General features: G+C 45.6%; 1 pseudogene; it reads left to right on the forward strand.

The window, feature by feature from the left end:
- Positions 1–22,696, forward strand: part of LOC122944166 — a 144,523-nt pseudogene that overhangs the window by 114,929 nt on the left and 6,898 nt on the right.

The following is a 22,696-nucleotide window of genomic DNA, read 5'->3' on the forward strand; positions in this document are numbered from 1 at the left end:
TATAATAAACTCCTATTAGTATTTTATTATTGTTTTTGCTTCCATGTATTTCTACCCACAGTGACTCCACATGTTCATGTCCCTCACTTATATCTTCTCGGACTGTGGACATTAGACAGGACTTTACATAAAGGCAGACCCCTCCCCCTCTCCGGTTTTGACGATCCTTTCTAAACAGACTGTAACCCTGCACATTAACTGCCCAGTCATAGCTATCATCCAGCCATGTCTCAGTTATTCCCACTATGTCATAGTCCTCCTCACACATTACTAATTTCAGTTCACCAGTTTTATTAGTCAGGCTTCTGGCATTATTATACTGTGGTGATGTGTACAGTGCTTGAGGGTTTGTATGTCCCACCCAGATACCTCAGCTGGGTGAGATGACTAAAATCCAGAAAGCTGCAGAGGTTTCAGCAAAGCATAGTTTGCTGAGACCGTTTTGTTTACGTTTTGTTCTGGGCTGGATTTTATTTGGATCAGTGAATAGGTTTGATATTGGGATCTGACGATTGACACCCTTCCAGTACCAGTGTTGCCTTTTGCCGAAGGTGATCGCAGGTGAAGCCTGCTGTGATCAAGGAGGGATAAAACCATCCCTCTGTGTGTCAGTCTGGGGAGAGAAAACTTGGAAACAGAGTCCAGAAGTTTGGGGTCCAAGCGACACGCCTGCGGAAAGGGGGTCGCATGGTCAGAGTCGGGAGGACATCTGGACCATAACCACCCAAAGGCTCTGAGTGGTCTCAGCCAGGATGGCTGAGGGGCCACAAGGCTATGTGTAGCCGGATCTCTTCCCATATGGACTTGTGTCTGATGAGCAGACCTGCTAAGGCTTGGAGCCTAAAACCCTGTCTATAAGCTGTGCTTAGAGGTGAGTCAGGGAAAAATACTATGTATTAGAGCCCAGACGGGCAGGTGTTTGTTTTGCTGTTTTGTGTGTGATGATGCCAAAATAAATGACCATTTTGAACTTTAAATCCTCTGTCTGATGAGATGTCTCTCCCAACACAGCTGCCCCTTCTCTATTGAGGTGCAGCCCATCCCTATGATAGACCCTGTAGCCAACAGAGAAGTCGGCCCAGTTCTCCAGGAACCCAAACCCCTCCTTTCTACACCAGGTCTTCAGCCACTTATTAACCTCCCTAATCTCACGCTGCCTTTCTTGTGTGGCTTGTGGTACAGGTAGTATTTCGGAAAACACTACCTTTGAGGTCCTTGCCCTAAGCTTGTGACCTAAATCCATAAAATCATTTTTAAGGACGCTCCACCTACCTCTAACTTTGTCATTGGCTCCAATATGAACCATGACTGCTGGATCTTCTCCAGCCCCTCCCAGTAACCTGTCAACCCAATCTCCGATGTGTCGAACTCGAGCGCCAGGAAGACAACACACCGTTCGGCGATCCCGGTCTTTGTGACAGATCTCCCTATCTTCACCCCTGCCCTGGTCCACAGCTTACTGAAGCTGACATTCCCCTGACTGGCAGAGAAAGGGTCCGGCTGCAGCAGTGCTCTCCCTGAACTGACATCCCCCTCATCTGCCAACCTTGGAAACTTGTTGGGGTGTGTCAGATCTGGGCTAGCCTCCCTGGCACTCTTCCCTCTACCCCGCTTTCTAACTGTTATCCAGCTACTGTAGCTACCTCACTTCCCTGTTCCTCCTCGCTACGACCCTTTACCCACATCTACCCCATAGATGGCTTGCTCAGTGAGCTGCAAACTCTTTTCCAAATTGTCAACGCTTCTCAGTGTTGAAACTCGCCCGGTTAGATACACAATGTGCGATTCCAAATGGGCAATATGCTCACATTTTGAACAAAGATATGCACCCTCAAACGGCTGTTCCAGGACATTAGAAAACATGTGCACTGGACTGCACTGTCAATAAACGGGGATTACGCAAGAAAAGAAAAAAAAATACAGTATGGTGCAATGATAAGAATCTAACTTACTGTAGCCTCCTCCTAAAGTCCCTGAATCTGAAGTCACGTAATCTAAAGTCACACTCTTAATACAAACACACACTTGAACTACAACACACGAACGCTCACAAACTCGCGTTGTTTTACAGAGTGAAACAGACGCCACTCTGTCTGCTGATGCGCTGTGCACGTGTCCAGGGTCGGCTTCCCGTCAATGTGCAAAGGAGGAAGACGGCACTTGCAGGAGTAGATATATTGTCACATTGAGGAAAATAAGTGACGCATTTCGACTCGACAATCGAGTCTTTGTCAATTAAGTAAGTGTACAATTAACAAGATTTAAATAACTCGCCACAAGCTGTGACGTCAGGTAGTCAAGGCAACATGTAAACAAAGAAAAACAACCATGTGGGCAAACGATTACAAGTGGGAATGCACAAAATTGAATGAAGGTAATAATATTAATAAAGACAAGATACTATGTGTACGGAAAATAGGTCAACACAGTTGTTAATGATGTTACAAACATCTAATCTAAAGACACAGGATATAATTAATTATTAGTGATATAATACTCAATCATAAAGACCTGAAAAGACATTTTCAATGTTCATCACATTCTCTGTAAAAAAAAAAAAAAAAAAAAAAGAAACATTTTTTGTTATGAGATCTCATTATGCAAGAAATTGATCCATAAAAATGGGGAAAGAAAAATTCATCTGGAAAGCAATTAAGTTCATATTCGTGATTGAAACCTTTCGGATTCACAGAACCCGTCTCCAACCCTCTGTGGTTGTTCTATCATTTGGAAATTTAATTGGGAAACATTATGGCGACATCGATTAAAACGAAAAGGAATTGGTAATAGCAGATTCTTTTTCCGTATTGTTGACTTATGTTTACAGAACCTGTCTTTCATACGGGTTGATGTCTCTCCAACGTATAATGGCCCACATGGGCATTTCAGAATAACAGCCAAGCCATTGATAGGAATTTTTTTCCCTGTGTTTGGATGAGTAAAATATCCCCCCTTTATAATGCTGGAACAATGAATATATTGCAAGCAAGGGAATGTGCCCCTTTTAGGCGTGGACATTGTCATTTGTCGTGTAAGATTTTATTGCTCCCTATATAAGCCCTAATTATAGTATCTCTGATATTTTTTTACCTTTTATAGCATACCATGGGTATATTTTGAAATTCCTGTATTGTTGGGTATGCCTTCCTCATAATATCCCAATGTTTATTGATAACACTTCTAAATGTATTGATCCAAGGGTGATACTTCACTATGAAGGGAATTTGTGTCTTTGTTGTTGTTGTTGTTGTGCTGGTCTAGGGTTTACACTATTCAATTTATCACGTTCTTGTTTTAACAAAGGTTCTGGATATCCTCTCGCCAGGAATTTTTTTGTCATGTCATTAATTCTAGTCTCCCTATTGGTGGCGTCGGAGACTATCCTGTCCACACAAATTGTCGGTATGGTAAAGATTTTTTAACCGCAGGTGGATGGTTACTTGTGAATTGCAGAAGACTATTCTTGTCGGTTTCCCTGACGTATAAATCAGTCTGTATATGGCCTCCCTCAGTCTTGATGATCCAGGTATCAAGAACATGTATCCTCTTACCATCCCAATGTATAGTGAATTAGAGCTCTTCCAATATGGAATTCAGGTAAATAGAAAAATCCAGTAAGGATTGAATGCCGCCCTGCTACACGCAAAAAATGCCGTTGATGAAACGACGCCCTAAGGTACAGTATTTCTTGTAAGATTCATTACTATAGATGTATATATGTTCAAACCAAGCCATATAACAATTTGTGTATGGTGGTGCGGCTTTCGAACCCATCACGGTTCCCTGCCGCTACTGATAAAATGTATCCTGAAATAAAAAATAGTTTTCTTTCAGTACAATCTCCAGGGAAAAGAATTCCCTCTCTTGAGGTGTGTAACAGGAGGAGTCAAAAGCCACCCTACTGCTGCAATGCTTTGCTTTTTGTGTGCTCTATTGAGGTATACAAACTGTATACGTCAAATGTCACCAACAGGTCCTCTCCTTGCACTGAAAGGTTCTTGATTTCTCTAAGAAAATGGCTAGTATCCAACAGAAAAGAAGGTTTATTTTTAGTTAAAAATGTAAGAACCTTTTCTTGATGAATAGCTGGTGGGGAGAGAAAAGAATCGGTAGACTCCACTATAGAGCATCCTGGTGGATGTGTTAGTGACTTGTAAATTTTCGGTAAAGTATAAAATACCGGTGTTATCGGGTATTGATTAATTAAGAAACTACATAGTTTATCATCTAACACATGCCTGTCCTTGAATTCTGCTATAACATCCATGAGTTTCTGTTTGATGTCGTAAACTGGATCCTGTCTTAGAGGTTGATAGGTGTCTCTATCCGCTAATTGTCTCAGAATCTCTGTAACATAATAATCCTTGTCCATTAAGACAAGGGCTCCTTGTCTGCAGGTTTAAAAATTTAAGGAATCATCATTCAGCATCTCTTTCAGGTCAAATTATGCAATATATATAATTTACCCTGTTTACAATCATACAGCAATTGGGATATATCCCTTTGGACCAGTGATATAAACGTCTCCACCGGATGGTGTGTTTTGGGTGGTTCAAATTTTTTTTAATTCTAAGATTAAATTGTTGTAGTGTTAATTTATTAGTATCTGTACCGGTGGGGAGACATCTCATCACCGGTACCAAAGTGTGCTTTCAAACGAATATTACAGAAAAACCATTGACCATTACCAGTTCAAAAGTATCTAAATGTCCTGTTGGACTGAAGGATAGTCCTTTTTGCAATACTTGCAATTGAATGGGACTTACATTTTTTGATAAAATATTAAAAACCAAAGTCTCATCTATACCTGGGACCGCGTTATCCTTCAAGCATTTATGCCTCCTATGATGGCGTCCTACCCTTCTGGTGCTCTTTTTGTATTGTGTTTCTTCCCTACAAAAGAGGATTGATGACGTGGGGCAGGGGTATAGTCGCTTCCAGAGCCAGAAGACTGGGAATCTGTTCGCCGTGTGTGGAGTCTGGATAATGGAATCGCGGTACCCAAGGAGTCTTGCCATTTATATATTCTTTTGGTCTAATAGTCCTCAGAGTCTCTGGTGAATTTGCTGCGCTTAGTATTTTCAATGTCCTTCTTAAAGTCAGAGCAGGTTTTCTCAATTTTAGACTTTAAAGCAGTGAGATTATCTTCTGTTAATGAATCATGTAGTGGTTGTTCAATAGATGCGATTTTCAATTTAGTTTCAGTAATGGAGCTAGCGAGATATTCAATGGTGAGGATGATCAGATCATGTGAACATTTATTTCAAATGCTGGCGAACTTTGTGCAATAATCAACGTTATTGCAAAAGAACGTAGGTCTAAGATATACCCGCAGTTCACGTGTTATCTTCTGGGTTCTGCAGTAGTCTGCTAAAGTAGCCTTGTGTAATTACCATGCTACCAGATTTCTGGATTCCCTCTCCAATTCACGACTCCAAATCTTTACCATACTCACAATTTCAGCGTGTGGACATGATAGTCTCAGACTCCACTAAGGAAAACTACTATTAATAACATGACAAAAAAATAAATTCCTGGCGAGAGGATATCCAGAACCTTTTTTTAAAACAAGAATGTGATAAATTGAATAGCGTAACCCCTAGACCAGTACAACAACAACAAAAAGACACGAATTCCCTAGATGTCACCCTTGGATCAATACATTTTTAATATACTCAAGTGGCTAACTGTAGATATGGTCCAAGATAAGTTAATCAAGGTAAATGTGAACAAGGCTCCGGGTCCAGATGGATTACACCCAAGAGTGCTTAGTTCAGTCATTGCTGTGCCCCTGTTTATAATTTTTTAAAGATTCTGTAGGTACTGGTACAGTGCCAAGTTATTGGCGCAAGGCAAACGTGGTGCCCATATTCAAAAAAGGATCAAGGTCCTCCACAGGTAATTATAGACCAGTTAGTTTAACTTCTGTTGTGGGAAAAATGTTTGAAGGACTCTTAAGGGTCTATATTCAAGAGTATGGGTGACTGTGGGTGTAGTGTTTCTGGATTTTGCAAAGGCTTTTGATGCTGTCCCTCAGCCATTTAATAGGTAAAGTAAGGTCTATAGACTTGGAAAGTGTAGTTTGTAATTGGATTGAAAACTGGTCGCAAGACCATATCCAGAGAGTTGTGGTCAATGATTCCTATTCAGAATGGTCCCAGGTTATAAGTGGTGTACCCCAAGGTTCAGTGCTGGTCCCTTTATTATTTAATTTATTTATTAATGATATCGAGGATGAGATTAATAGCACCATTTCTATTTTTGCAGATGATAATAAGCTATGTAGAAATATACAGTCTATGGAAGATATCTATAAACTACAAGCTGACTTGAACACTTTGAGTGATTGGGCATCAACTTGGTAAATGAGGTTTATGTAAAATTATGCATCTTGGTAGTAATAATCTCTGTGCTTCATATGTCTTAGGTGATGTAACACTCGGGGAGTCACTTATAGAGACCGATTTGGGTGTCCTTGTGGATGGTAGATTAAATTACAGCATACGATGTCAATCAGCTGCTTCTAAGGCCACCAGGATATTGTCATACATTAAATGAGGCATGGACTTGCGGGGCAGGGATGTGATATTTCCACTTTACAAAGCATTGGCGCGGTCTCATCTGGAATATGCAGTTCAGTTCTGGGCACCAGTCCATAGAAAGGACGCACCACAGCTGGAAAAAGTACAGAGGAGAGCAACTAAACTAAATAGAGGGTCTTAATTATGTAGAAAGATTAAAAGAATTGAATTTATTTAGTCTTGAGAAGAGACGTCTAAGGGGGGACATGATTAACCTATACAAATATATAAATGGGCCATACAAAAAATACGGTGAAAAACTGTTCTATGTAAAATGCGCTCAAAAGACAAGGGAGCACAGCCTCCGATTGGAGAGGAAAAAGTTCAGTCTCCGGAAGCGTGAAAGCTTCTTTTCTGTGAGAACTGTGAATCTGTAGAATAGACTTCATCAGGACGTGGTCACAGCAGGAACAGTGGACAGTTTTAAAAAGGGTTTAGATGAATTCTTAAAAGTAAACAACATTAATGCTTATAAAAACGTGTAGAAATCTGAGTCTCAATTCCTTCCAGGATTCGCATCCCCACCTATCCCTTGGTTGAACTTGATGGACTTGTGTCTTTTCTTTAACCGTATTAACTGTGTAACTATGTAATGACTGAGCTGCCCTCTAGACTGGCTATTTAACTTCTCCTAATTCGATAGCCACACCCTAATTACTCATCTGTGCAACACCCTGGAGAAGGAAGAGGAAAAAAAATAAAAATGTAATCACAGTATACTCTCAGCTGCTATGAAATAAACCTGGCAGCAAAAGTCACAGGGCCAGATTTATCATTAGCTCAGGTCAGAATAATGGAGTGAAAAAGTCCCCCAAAAAGTCCCAAACGCTTAAACTGCGCACAAATTTGCGACTTTTTTCTGCTCTGCACTATGCTCGCCAGTTTTCTGAAAGTGGGCGTGTTTTCTTATGTAAATTAATCTCTAGACAGATTTACTATTGGGACTATTTAAAAAGTCCCAAAAAAGTTGCAATTTCACTCCAGTGAAGACCATGCTTATCTTATGAGACTTTTTAATAGAACATGCGACTTTTTCATAAAAACGTGCGACTTTTTCATAAAAACGTGCGACCTTTGTAAAGCTGCTTACTGACGGATAAACTGCTACTGTCAAACCACATTTATTACAGTCTTAAAGGGCCGATCATAAATCTGACTTGGCTAAAACTGACAGTCAGAGTCATGATAAATCTGGCCCACAGTGTATAAACTAGACTACACTGCTCTGACTTGGTATAGAGTACAATAAAGTCAGGCACAGCCACTCAGCAACACACACAAATAATTTAGCTCTCACAGATACTCCCTCATGTAATATAAAATCACACACTTGAACTCAAACATATGAACGCTCACAAACTCGTGTTGTTTGTCTGCTTGTATAAGTGCAGTTCTCAAACCAGACATTTTTTTGTCCATGTCCCTGTATCCAAAACACTTACGGACGTGTGAATGGACCCCAACGCATGCGCAAATACTGCATGATGACTGACGTACTGGAACTATCATGAAACTATATCCAGGGCTCCAATACAAAAAAAAAAAAAAAGCCTATTGGTAAATATACATCAATTCCTTCTTTTGATTTCGACCTGTTGGCACCCTTGTATTTAACAAATGGGAAAAAAAATAGGTGCCGGAATTGTTTTTTCTATTTCACTTTATCTAAAGAAATCTAAAGAAATCCCCTTTACAGCGTTAACGTGGACACACATGGAGGGAATTTATCATGCCCTACAGACAGGTTTTCTGGCATAAAAGGTGGCAGGGTTTGGCATGCTACATGCTGCACAAAAAAAAATTTTTTGAAACTTTTTACAATTTCACGCCAGTTTACTCACTTTTGAAAACTGGATTTGGCAAATTATGACAATGCAGTTTCAAGAAAAATGTACCGTATTTTTCGCCGTATAAGACGCACTTTTTTCCCCCCAAAAGTGTGGGGAAAATAGCAGTGCGTCTTATACGGCGAATGCAGCTTATTTTGCGATTTGCGAATTTTCGTGCGAATTTTTGCGCGAATTTTTGCGCGATTTTTTTGCGCAAATTATTTTGCGATTTTCAATGATACACCCGCCGCTGTGAGGGAGGAGGGGCTGGGGGCCGGCGTCTGCTTTTATAATGACAGCGGGGCCCGTGCAGTGACTGTATTCTACTACACGGGCCCCGCTCACTGTATAATCGTATGTCTAATAGTAAATAGTTATGTACATAATCGCATAATGAGCGGAGTACTTACAACTACAAACGCTCGCCGAGAGGAGGGAGGAGGCAGGCTGGGAGGACGGGCGCTGGCAGTGTGTGAGTCATACGTCACGCGCCTGCGCCGCTCACTTTATGAATGAAGCAGGCGGCGTGGGCGCATGACGTATGACTCACGCTGCCAGCGCCTGTCCTACCGGCCTGCCTCCTGCCTCCTCCCTCCTCTCGGCGAGCGCTTGTAGTTGTAAGTACTCCGCTCATTATGCGATTATGCACATAACTATTTACTATTAGACATACGATTATACAGTGAGCGGGGCCCGTGTAGTAAAATACAGTCACTGCACGGGCCCCGCTGTCATTATAAAGCCAGATGCCGGCCCCCAGCCCTGTATTGAGGGTTATTCACTACAGGGACACTTATGGAGGGGATCTGTGGATGACACATAGCATAAGATGCTATATATGTGTCATCCACAGATCCCCCCATAACTGTCATACACAGATCCCCCATAAGTGTCACCCACAGATCCCCCATAAGTGTCACCCACAGATCCCCCATAAGTGTCACCCACAGATCCCCCATAAGTGTGACCCACAGATCCCCCATAAGTGTCACCCACAGATCCCCCATAACAGTGAGTCACCCACAGATCCCCCATAACAGTGCCATCCACAGACCACAATTAGTCCAAAACCCACCAAAAGCACACATTTTGGTTCAAAATATTTTTTTTCTTATTTTCCTCCTCAAAAACCTAGGTGCGTCTTATAGGCCGGTGCGTCTTATAGGGCGAAAAATACGGTAATCCAAAAATTCCACTCGCGATAAATTTCTCCCTGATTCTTTTTCTGCAGGTACAAGTTGTGGGTGGACACATGTTCAGAAATTTTTGGTGGCCTTGACATCTGTGCTGTGAAGGTTGTGCATGGGAAAGATGGAAAAGACTATATAATAGAGGTAACTATACTGTGCCAACGTTGAGATTACTTTTTTTACTATTCTGTTCAGCTGTTTCATAAATGTCCTGGTGTCTTCCATAAGTAACAGATAGACTGCTAATTGTCTCTATTACTGTGCCTAGTGAGGTGGTCTTCCAGATTTACACCAGCCATTTAGGATACATAAATCTAAGCCGACTTGCAGAGTTTTATTGTAGTTTTTCTGTTTCCATCCATTTATTAAATGGGCCCTGTCTGGTTTAAACAGGTTAACTGATGGTCTATTATCAGGATAGCCCATCAACATCAGATCATGCCAGTGGGGCTAGGAGTGGACAAGAGTCAGCAAAAGAAACCAGTGGAACCAATAGGTAGGATTGTGCTGCAAAGGAGTGAGGATACGGGGATGCACAACAGCCGCATACGATTCTATGCTCTTCACAGTGTTGTGACTGTATTGAAAAACTACCTACGGTGAGCACTGATTTTTCTACTGACTGACTTCCTATCAAGTCTTACTAGACCAGGAGCACTGTGTATGTTCTTTATTATAAGACATGATGTCGATGACCCATTTTCAGTAGAAAAATTCCGGCCAAATTATACATTGTCATGGCACCAGGATACAATGAATTACAAATTATATACAAGCTTATACTTCAATAAATGTTTATTACTGCTGCCTGCAGGCATGTTAAAGGGCATCTGTCAGCAGATGATGATAACATATGCAGGAACATTTCTAAACAGGGGGTCATTTACTAATAGAATTGTGCCTATTTTTGGTGTATTTCTGGCGCAGATTGTGGCACAAAACTTATGTACAGGCAGGCGCCTCTTCGCCAGATCCACCGCCAGCTTACGGAGTTATTAAGATCGGCATCTAAAACGCGGGTCTTAATAAATGACCCCTAAATGTATCATTGATTGAACTGCTTCTTGAACTTTTGGCAGATCATTTATGGCAGATCATTTGCCTTTGGAATATCTACTTTCAGAAATTGCATAATTCACATTACCCAGTCCGACACCACTGACTAATGATCGCTAACTCTGGAAATTGTTTCAACCATCAGATGAATGTTGCAACTGTGGTCAAAACACATATTCAATCACATCAGTAATACCGTACACTGAGGACACTGTTATAGTTGCACAATATCACGCATCTGGTAATTAGAATTGATATAATAATAATAATAGGTAGAATAGAACGATCATTTTGTACAGATCCGTCTTTCTTAGGAACAACTTGAATCATTAGAACTGTAGAAGACAATTGCTAAGGGTAAAAGGCTCTTAACATAATGTGAACCGAGTCAATGTTTCATGTACGATGGGGAAAAGCTCCCAGCGAGTACTGAATGCAAACTTATCTATAGCGCTGTGGCAACTGACAGTGTCCCTTTGGTTTCCATCAGGCTGGTATACTGGTGGGTGTAGAGCTAAAAATGTATACCGCACACAGTATGTTTTTCTACACTGGGAGCCTATGGATGAGGTATTTCAGTGTGCACATCAAAAGCAGGATTGGCCATACTGTTCCATCATAGGTATATATTGGGAGATTCTCCTGATGTATACAGCACCTGGGATGTAAGCTGACTGCACTATACTATGGTTCCTCAACATACGATGGCCTCAGGATACAATATTTTCAGCTTATAATTGTCTTTCCTGGGCATTCGTAAGACTCAACATACAATGTCTGAGACTCAGCTCCAGCCAATAAACATGGCCGTTTCTCTGGTAAAGCACCTGTATTGGTGTCTTCTCTTTACAGTACAGTGCGGTACTACATGTTCTGTACTGCCCTGTCTGTGCCAGGATGAGCTGCTCCTTTGGATGTCAGGTGAAGCTTAGGACGGCTCCAGTTTATTTTTCTGGCACACTGTGTGCTATACAGGCCCCTGTCCTCATCATAGAAAGTGATCTACAACTTCCAGCAGCTATTCCTGACTGTTATATGTAAGAACTTTGTCTAAGTTACTTATTTTTCTTAAAGGGGTTTTCCGAGACTTGTTATCTGGTGACCTATCCTCTGGATAGGTCATCATTATCTAATCAGTGAGGTTCTGACACCCGGGACCCCAACTGTTTGAGAAGGCACCAGTGCTCCTACAAGGACTGTGGACTTCTCTCAGCTTTCCCCTAGGCATTCATTGGTTACATGGCCTGGGTGCAGCTCAGCCCCGTGATACCAAGCACAACCACTATACAATGTACGGCGCAGTGCTTGGTAAGCACAGAGAAGGCCGCGGGGCTCCCTGGAGCACTTCTACCTTCTCAAACAGCTGATCAACAGGTGTCCCAGATGTTGGACCCCCACTGACCATATAATGATGACCTATCCTGAGGATAGGTCATCAGTATAAAAGTCTTGGAAAACCCCTTTAACCATATTGTAGGGCAAATAGTGCACTTTCCCAAGGTCCACTTGACTACAGTGTCATTTTTAACTGTACTGTATTTGCCTCCTCTGGCTATAAACAGTTGGAGCGGGGGAGGATCACTTACCCGATTGTACGCATGGGACAGAAGCCAGGAACTTGGGGAGGAGCTGGGTAGAGGCCTGTTTGGTGGGAGGACAGAGGCTGGAGTGAGGATCTGGCTCACAGTAAAGCAGGCAAGGAACTAAGAGAGTCCTAGGAGGAGCAGAGTGGCTGCACACAGTAAAGCAGGCAAGGAACTAAGAGAGTCCTAGGAGGAGCAGAGTGGCTGCACACAGTAAAGCAGGCAAGGAACTAAGAGAGTCCTAGGAGGAGCAGAGTGGCTGCACCGTAGTTAGTTATGGGGGGAATCTGTGGAGGACTTACTGTTATGGGGGGGGGGGGGAATCTGTGGATGACTTACTGTTATGGGGGGAATATGTGGATGACACACTGTTAGAGGGGATCTGTGGATGACACACTGTTATGAGGAATCTGTGGATGACACACTGTTATGGGGGATCTGTGGATGACACACTGTTATGCGGGGAATCTGTGCATGACACACTGTTATGGGGGGAATCTGTGCATGACACACTGTTATGGGGGAATCTGTGGATGACACACTGTTATGGGGGGAATCTGTGGATGACACACTGTTAGAGGGGATCTGTGGATGACACACTGTTATGAGGAATCTGTGGATGACACACTGTTATGGGGGATCTGTGGATGACACACTGTTATGCGGGGAATCTGTGCATGACACACTGTTATGGGGGGAATCTGTGCATGACACACTGTTATGGGGGGAATCTGTGGATGACACACTGTTATGGGGGAATCTGTGGATGACACACTGTTATGGGGGATCTGTGGATGACACACTGTTATGGGGGATCTGTGGATGACACACTGTTATGGGGGATCTGTGGATGACACACTGTTATGGGGGATCTGTGAATGATGACACACTGTTATGGGGGATCTGTGAATGATGACACACTGTTATGGGGGATCTGTGGATGACACACTGTTATGGGGGATCTGTGAATGATGACACACTGTTATGGGGGATCTGTGAATGATGACACACTGTTATGGGGGATCTGTAGATGACACACTGTTATGGGGGATCTGTGGATGACACACTGTTATGGGGGATCTGTGGATGACACACTGTTATGGGGGATCTGTGAATGACGAACACTGTTATGGGGGATCTGTGGATGACGAACACTGTTATGGGGGATCTGTGGATGACGAACACTGTTATGGGGGATCTGTGGATGACAAACACTGTTATGGGGATCTATGGATGAAACACTGTTATGGGGGATCTGTGAATGATGAACACTGTTATGGGGGCATCTGTGGATGATGAACACTGTTTTGGGGGCATCTGTGGATGATGAACACTGTTATGGGGGCATCTGTGGATGACACTTTTATGGGGGATCTGTGGATGACACTCAACCACTCTCAAACCCAACTGATCAAACTTGTTAAATGGATCCCAAACACAATATGCACAATAACACCTCCCACCCCCTCCAACACTTAATTAACCCCTTCATGGCCTAAACATTTTTTTTCAAAGCTGAACACAAAGCTAAATATGGCTGGGTGGGCTGGCAAGGGAGGGGTTAATAACAATAAGTGATGGAGGATCCTGGCCCTGTGGGATAATCCAGAAAACAGCTTTGCATTTTACCCCCGAGCAAAGACCGCACAACATAGAGCTGCCGAGCCAAGTAGACATAAGGATCAATATGAAAAGAAATAATTTGGAGCCTTTGAAATCGCTCAGCTCAGTAAGGCTACTTTCACACCTGCATTTAGGTGCGGAGACGGATCCGCACCTATAATGCAAACGTTGGTATCCGTATCCGTCTGCTTAACTCAGTAAAAAAAAAGTCTAAGTCTAAATGTAGGACAAACGGATCCGTCATAACTTTACATTGAAATTCAATGGGGGACGGATCCGTTTGCAATTGCACCATATTTGTGTCAATGTAAACGGATCCTTCCCCATTGACTTACATTGTAAGTCAGGACGGATCCGTTGGCTCCGCACGGCCAGGTGGACACCAAAACGCTGCAAGCAGAGTTTTGGTGTCCGCCTCCAGAGCGGAATGGAGGCGGAACGGAGCCAAACATTGGGGCAAAACTGATCTGTTTGGGGCCACTTGTGAGATCCCTGAAACAGATCTCACAGGCGGACCCAGAAACGGCAGTGTGAAAGTAGCCTATGCCGCATACTGAGCTGAGCGATTTCAAAGGCTCCAAATTATTTATTTTCATATTGATCCTTATGTTGTCTACTTGGCTCGGCAGCTCTATGTTGTGTGGTCTTTGCTCGGGGGTAAAATGCAAAGCTGTTTTCTGGATTATCCCACAGGGCCAGGATCCTCCATCACTTATTGTTATTAACCCCTACCTTGCCAGCCCACCCAGCCCTATTTAGCTTTGTGTTCAGCTTTGAAAAAATGTTTAGGCCATGAAGGGGTTAATTGAGTGTTGGAGGGGGTGGGGGGTGTTATTGTGCATATTGTGTTTGGGATCCATTTAACAAGTTTGACCAGTTGGGTTTGAGAGTGGTTCAGTGTCATCTACAGATCCCCCATAACAGTGTGTCACCCACAGATCCCCCATAACAGTGTGTCATCCACAGATCCCCCATAACAGTGTTCGTCATCCACAGATCCCCCATAACAGTGTTCGTCATTCACAGATCCCCCATAACAGTGTTCGTCATCCACAGATCCCCCATAAAAGTTATGACGGATCCGTTTGACCTAAATTTAGACTTAGACTTTTTTTTTACTGAGTTAAACAGACGGATACGGATACCAACGTTTGCATTATAGGTGCGGATCCGTCTCCGCACCTAAATGCAGGTGTGAAAGTAGCCTTACTGAGCTGAGCGATTTCAAAGGCTCCAAATTATTTCTTTTCATATTGATCCTTATGTCTACTTGGCTCGGCAGCTCTATGTTGTGTGGTCTTTGCTCGGGGGTAAAATGCAAAGCTGTTTTCTGGATTATCCCACAGGGCCAGTATCCTCCATCACTTATTGTTATTAACCCCTCCCTTGCCAGCCCACCCAGCCCCAGCTATTTAGCATTGTGCTCTGCTTTGAAAAAATACTGTATGCCACCATTAATAGTAAAATGATAACATTATTTATGGAAACAAGTAACCTAATGGACCTTAATGAATCGTTGGAGTCCGTCCGGTCCAACATGTCATGGAGTGGAGCATGGATCCGGCACTGACTCCTTCCTGGGCTGGCTAAGTGGGGCGAGGGCACTAGGGCAGCTGGGCAGGCTTCCACCACAATTCTTTCCAGATTCGATTCCAGTCCCACTCCCAGAGGCCAGAACAGAAGTTCCCGCTGCCGCGCCTGGCTGCAAGCCTGCAAACCAGAACTGACTGTGTCTGGCAGTGGCAGGCAGGCTGTGGCGCGCTAATCTGAAGGCGGCATCACGGCATGAGGCGGCAGCAGGTAGCGGACAGCGTCTGACGTCACCTGCCGCTGCGCAGCTACATTCCTCTGCGCAGCGGCTCAGAGCCTTTTAAAGGGGAATGCAGCCGGAGCCGGTATACCAGGTATAATACGGGAATCAGCGGAGCGAGGGGGGGGGGGGGGTCGGGCAAGGAATAGAGATAGGAAGTTCGGATCTTTCAGATCAATCGGTTCATTTGAATCAGCTCATTCATGAATCGGATTTTCGGTTCACTTGCTGAGTCTACTGACTGAAGAGCTTAGGTGGTGCGCATGCGCGGATGCTTCGATTCACTTGCTGACTCGCTGACTCGGCTCTTGGTACATTGTCTGAGCTCTGACTGAGTGAGTCAGGAATGAAGGGAAGCGGACAGGAGGACTCAGAAGTAGTGTTGAGCGAACTTGTGTTTTGAGTTCGGCGTCTAAAGTTCGGGATCAGGTTATCGAAGAATAACTTGGTCCGGGGTAGCGGAATCCATAACGCGATTCTTCGATAACCTGATCCCGAACTTTAGACGCCGAACTTAAAACACAAGTTCGCTCAACACTACTCAGAAGCTGTGCTGTGCACTGTTGTCTGTTGTGCATGCAATGCATTGTTACCCACAGTGACAGCAGTCTGACAGCAGTACAACCAAGTGAATGCACAGGGAAAACTGGATGTGCTAAGTTGATAACAGATTTTCTAATAAACCTGAAGAGAGATTGTCACCCTGTCGGATCTGTCCTGCCGCCGCTCCGTCCCCTTTGACTATAATGGGGACAGGGGGGGGAGCTCCGGCGCAGCACGGCAGTTCGCGGTGAGAGGCCGCCGGACTAAAAAGTTGGACATGCAGTACTTTTAGTCCCCCGTCTCCATTATAGTCAATGGGGACGGAGCGGCGGTCCGGTGAAATAACGGCAGGACGGATCCGACAGGGTGAACAGCCTGTCGGATCCGTCCTGCCGCTAGTGTGAAAGTAGCCTTACAATCTCATGGCTTCTGAGCAACAGATCGCATGGTCTTCCCAGTCATCTGTCCCTTCTCTTATCTCTCTGCTCCTGTCCCTTAATCTTATCAATGCTGCAACAAAAGCATCAGCCTCAGTGTAAACTGTTCTAGTGACTGACGGTTCTTTTAAAGGGGTTGTCCAGGTTCAGAGCTGAACCTGGACAGCCCTCCATTTTCACCCAGGCAGCCCCCCTGACATGAGCATCGGAGCAGTTCATGCTCCGATGCTCTCCTTTGCCCTGCGCTAAATTGCACAGGGCAAAAGCATTTTTCAGAGTTCCGGTGACGTACCGGGGCTCTCCATGGGGCTGACAGGAACTCCGGTGATGTCACCGGCACTGATGGGTGGGATTTGGCTCTGCCCTAGCCAGTAAAACGGCTAGGGCAGAGCTAAAGCCCGCCCCTCAGAGCCGGTGACGTCACCGAACACACCGCTGGGCGGAAGTTACCGCCTGGCAGTGTGTTATTGAAAACAAAAGAGCCCGTGTTCTGCGCGATCTAGCGCAGGGCACTGGAGCGCATCGGAGCATGAGATGCTCCGATGCCAGGCTCAGGAGGGCTGCCGGGGTGAAAATAAGGGTATGTCCGGGTTCAGCTCTGAACCCGGACAACCCCTTTAACTCAAAGAATCGAATGAGTCACTAACTAAGTCGGATCTTTCGATTCTTTTAACCTGAGACTCATTCGATTCTTTCTTAGACTCCGTGTACAGTGTGACTCAGACTCAGAGCTGCTAGTGCTTGCCTTGCCTCAGCTCTGATTGGTTGGTGGGCGGGGAGGGGAGGGGCTGGCAGAAGCAGCTTCCACTCTAGGATCAGATTACACTCCTCCCGAGCCCCTCCCCTCCCTGCTGCCAGCGGCTCTGCTATTGTGTGCTGTGTGACTCACTGACTCAGAATGAGGAGCTGTTTCACTCGGATCCGCTCAGTCAGAGGAATCGACTCCTCCGGTTCAGTGAACTGAATCGATTCAAATAAACGATTCGTTCATGAACCGGACATCACTAGCAAGCAATAATCAATTTCCCCCCTCTAGCGATGCAATAAAGTTCAACTCAAGTCACTGACAAATGGGAGGGGGAGAAATGTTATTTTTGATTTTTTTAATTGGAACTGGCCGGGCCCCCCTCAGGGTCAGGGTTACTGGGGTATCGGCTGTACCCCCCTGATGGCGGCCCTGACCCCATATTTAATAAGATTCAGCCCTTAGCAACCAGTCTGCATAAAACTGCAATTTCACTATTCAGTTAAGATGGCCGCCACTGCCCTCACCCTGAGGCTAATCCCGCCTGCCCTCACTAGCCAGTAACAATAGCCCCCCAAAAGTGTCAGTAACCAGAGCCCTCCCCCTAAAGGGTTAATCTCCTGCAGCACAAAGCGGTCCTCCTACCACATGTTGCTTTCAGTTATACATTGAGCAGACGGCAAGATCTCCCTTCCCTGCTCTGCTGCTTCGGCTCTGCATTGTCCCAGCTCTGCTGAGTGAGGGAGCGTCTGCCAAGCGCAGAGACAGGGAGAAGTGCACACAGCCCAGGCACTGTTATCAGCTGCTGGGGGGTCCTGGCTTTAATCATTTACTTACAGTCCCTGGCTCCTCCTTCCTTCAAGACATAGAGTACAGGGAACAAAACTGTGGAATTAAGGGGTAATTGAATACACAGTGAAAAGTTGAAATAGGGCCACCAAGGAGATATTAATCACCACAATCCAATACTCCAAAAAAATAAAATAAGATGACAGTTATACTTTAAGTAATCTAGGCATAGTACGTCTCCTTTCCTCATCACCCTTGTCGTCCTTTTTATCCAACCTAGCTACTTGCTCCTTAACAGAAGGCAGTAATGACATAATATCAATATACTCAGCACGCCTAATCCTCTCCTTAAGGCCTCATGCACATGACCGGTTTTTTTTAAGGTCCGCAAAAACAGGGTCCGTAGGTCCGTGACCGTTTTTTCGCCCGTGGGTCTTCCTTGATTTATGGAGGATCCATGGACATGAAAAAAAAGTTTTGTTGTCTTCCTGGCCGTGCGGAGCCAAACGGATCCGTCCTGAATTACAGTGCAAGTCAATGGGGACAGATCCGTTTGACGTTGACACAATATGGTGCAATACAAACGGATCCGTCCCCATTGACTTTCAATGTAAAGTCAGGAGTCCCTTTTATACCATCGGATCAGAGTTTTCTCCAATCCGATGGTATATTTTAACTTGAAGCGTCCCTATCACCATGGGAACGCCTCTATGTTAGAATATACCATCGGATTTGAGTTAGATCGTGAAACTCAGATCCGACAGTATATTCTAACACAGAGGCGTTCCCATGGTGATGGGGACGCTTCAGGTTAGAATATACTAAAAGAACTGTGTACATGACTGCACCTGTGTACAGGTGCTGCCAGGCAGCAGGGGGCAGACCCCTCCTCCCCCTGTATTTAACACATTGGTGGCCAGTGCGGCCGGCCCTCCCTCCCTCCCCTGTAGTTAACACATTGGTGGCCAGTGCGGCCGACCCCCCCTCACTCTACTGTAGTTAACACATTGGTGGCCAGTGTGGCCGGCCCCCCCTCCCTTCCCTGTAGTTAACACACTGGTGGCCAGTGCGGCCGGCCCCCCCTCCCTCCCCTGTAGTTAAAAAATTGGCGGCCAGTGCAGCCGGCCCCCCCTCCCTCCCCTGTAGTACTGTAGATTCATTGGTGGCCACTGGGCCCCCCTCCTAATTAAAATCTCCCCCCCCTATCATTGGTGGCAGCGGAGAGTACCGATCGGAGTCCCAGTTTAATCGCTGGGCCTCCGATCGGTAACCATGGCAACCAGGACGCTACTGCAGTCCCGGTTGCCGTGGTTACTTAGCAATTTGTAGAAGCATTATACTTACCTGCGAGCTGCGCTGTCTGTGACCGGCCGGGAGCTCCTCCTACTGGTAAGTGACAGGTCTGTGCGGCGCATTGCTTAATGATCTGTCACTTACCAGTAGGAGGAGCTCCCGGCCGGTCACAGACAGCGCAGCTCGCAGGTAAGTATAATGCTTCTACAAATTGCTAAGTAACCATGGCAACCGGGACTGCAGTAGCGTCATGGTTGCCATGGTTACCGATCTGAGCCCCAGCGATTCAACTGGGACTCCGATCGGTACTCTCCGCTGCCACCAATGATAGGGGGGGGAGATTTTAATTAGGAGGGAGAGGGAGGGGGGGCCCACTGGCCGCCAATGAATCTACAGTACTACAGGGGAGGGAGGGGGGGGCCGGCCACACTGGCCACCAATGTGTTAACTACAGGGGAGGGGGGGGGGCCGGCTGCACTGGCCACCAATGTGTTAACTACAAGGGAGGGAGGGGGGCCGGCCACACTGGCCACCAATGTGTTAACTACAGGGGAGGGAGGGGGACGCCGCACTGGCCACCAATGTGTTAACTACAAGGGAGGGGGGGCCGGCCGCACTGGCCACCAATGTGTTAAATACAGAGAGGGAGGGGGGGGGTCTGCCCCCTGCTGCCTGGCAGCACCTGCCAGGCAGCAGGGGGCAGTCATGTACACAGTTATTTTAGTATATTCTAACCTGAAGAGTCCCCATCACCATGGGAACGCCTCTGTGTTAGAATATACTGTCGGATCTGAGTTTTCATGAAGTGAAAATTCAGCTCTGAAAAAACTTTTATGCAGACAGATCTGCGGATCCGTCTGTGTAAAAGTAGCCTACGGCCACGGACCGCGGACGCGGATGCCAATCTTGTGTGCATTCTTGTTTTTTCACGGACCCATTGACTTGAATGGGTCCGTGAACCGTTGTCCGTCAAAAAAATAGGACAGGTCCTATTTTTTGGACGGACAGGAAACACGGATCACGGATGCGGCTGCAAAACGGTGCAATTTCCGATTTTTCAACTGACCTATTGAAAGTCAATGGGTCCGCGAAAAATAACGGAAAACGGCACAACGGCCACGGATGCACACAACGGTCGTGTGCATGAGGCCTTATGCTGATGCTTAAATGAAACCCAGGAGGCGACACTTCACACGCCAGCGCCTCCTTAACACACGTTTCTCTGACAGCGGAACATAACCATCAGAATTAAGAGATTTGGAGCCAGCGCCCCATACACCCGCAGCAGCATTACCTGTCAACTTGCTCACTGCATTAACCCTCTGACTACCCGCATCAACACATACATCCGCAGCAGCATTACCTGTTAAACTGCTCACTGCGTTAACCCTCTGACTACCAGCCCAATCCATAACTAACTTAATAAAACCATTCAAAGTTTCAGGGACATCCTTCTTACCACTCTGATGCACCTCCTGGTGACTACCAGAGGCTGAGGGTACCGCTCGTCCTGCAGATTCATGGGGGCCCGGAGAAGGCTCAACCACATACTGTGTCAGCCCCTCAACAGGCAACCCCAGTGCTTCCTGACGTCGGCTGCCAGCTCCCTGAACAGCATCGATCGTGACAGCTTCCTGGCTCCACTGAGAAATGATGTCCCCCACACAGCTGCCGGCTTCTCTATTGTGTCGGCCCCTCTGCACAGACCTCTCCATGGTGCTGGAGGACCGGAGACTCCGCCGGCGATACTGCACTAAAGTCTCGCGAGAACCGCTCCTCCTACGGCCAGCAGCAGGGGGAGGGGTATAGGCAGCCCTGGCTTTACGGGCTCTCTTGCCTGGGCGCACCGCTGCCCCCCCTCCCCTCTCATACCCGGCACAGACATCACAGGCAGGACCGGCACATGAGGCAGCGCAACGTTCTCTCTCCCTGGATCCCGAAACCTCGGACAGCGACACCGGCGATGAAATCAGTAGAGGTGACGACATCAGCCCAGCAGGAGTCAGCGATGTAGGCAGCGGTGAAGGGAGGACAGATGGATCAGCCGGCGATGGACAAGGAGGTGAGTGAAGCGCAGCAGCAGTCGGCACATAACACAGCGGCATCTCCAGGCAGGCTCTCAACCATTCCTCCCCTCCGGCCCCCTCGGCTTTCTCAATCAAGCGGCGAAGTAAGGCTTCCATCCTGCAGACAGGTGCAACGATCCGGTCTTGACAACTGGCCCAGAAGCGCCGCCGCACCTGGAATATAAAGACAGGACACTTCCAGCCACAGCAATAGCCACCAACCAGGGTCCCTGAATCCCCTCAGCAACAGCAGCGGCCAATCAGCTGAGGCCCCAGCTGTCACCAGGGCTCACAGGTAAACCAAAACAACTGAGCCTGAGGTAACCTGTAAGAAAAAGCGGGAAAGAGACAGGAGAACAAGAAAAGGGGGGGGGGGGGGGGGGGAAGGGAAGCCATACCAATAATGTACTATACACATATGTGAGGTGCCATTGCCCCCATGTGTCCCCCAAGCGAAACGCTCTGGGGGGCCCTCTCATTCTGTGCCCATTTCCTTAGGCACCAAGACAGCTTGTATTTCAATTCCAAATAAAAACAGGCACTCACCGTCTGGTATATTGGAATTGGTATTTTTACTCAATATAATGGTCTAAAACTATACATATAATTATGCATAAAATATATAAAATACAATATTAAAATATACTGCGATGCAATATCATGAGATGTCACATATATGTTCAAATCTGCACACTATGATGTCAGGATGGATCTTGTGGTACACTTCCCCTAATTTTTGCTAGATGCTGTATTCCCAATATCAACACAAACAAATGCTTGTAATCCCTAATTAAAGTGTCCTATGCAAAAATGTATAAATAATAATAGTGCAAATAGTTTATGCATTTAAATAAATTCTCTACAGGAATCAAGTGCAGCACATTGCGCATTGTTGTGCAGGACTCCAACCAGTGTCCTACTACTTAAAACTTTATTCACCATTCCACGCATTTGTCACTTTTACATTTATGACTTTCATCATATTATCTTGTGATTAAGTTTATTTAACACTGTTTATTTAACACTTTTTTAGGCACGCACTTATTGCTTTCACCATTTTTACTAGGACACGATTGGGTTATTGAATCTATGCTGTATGAGCCCCCCACATTTTATTGTATCATTGTATACGGTCGACCATATTGTTTTAA

This window comes from Bufo gargarizans, chromosome 7 (assembly GCF_014858855.1).
Source record: "Bufo gargarizans isolate SCDJY-AF-19 chromosome 7, ASM1485885v1, whole genome shotgun sequence".
NCBI classification, from domain to species: Eukaryota; Metazoa; Chordata; class Amphibia; order Anura; family Bufonidae; genus Bufo; species Bufo gargarizans.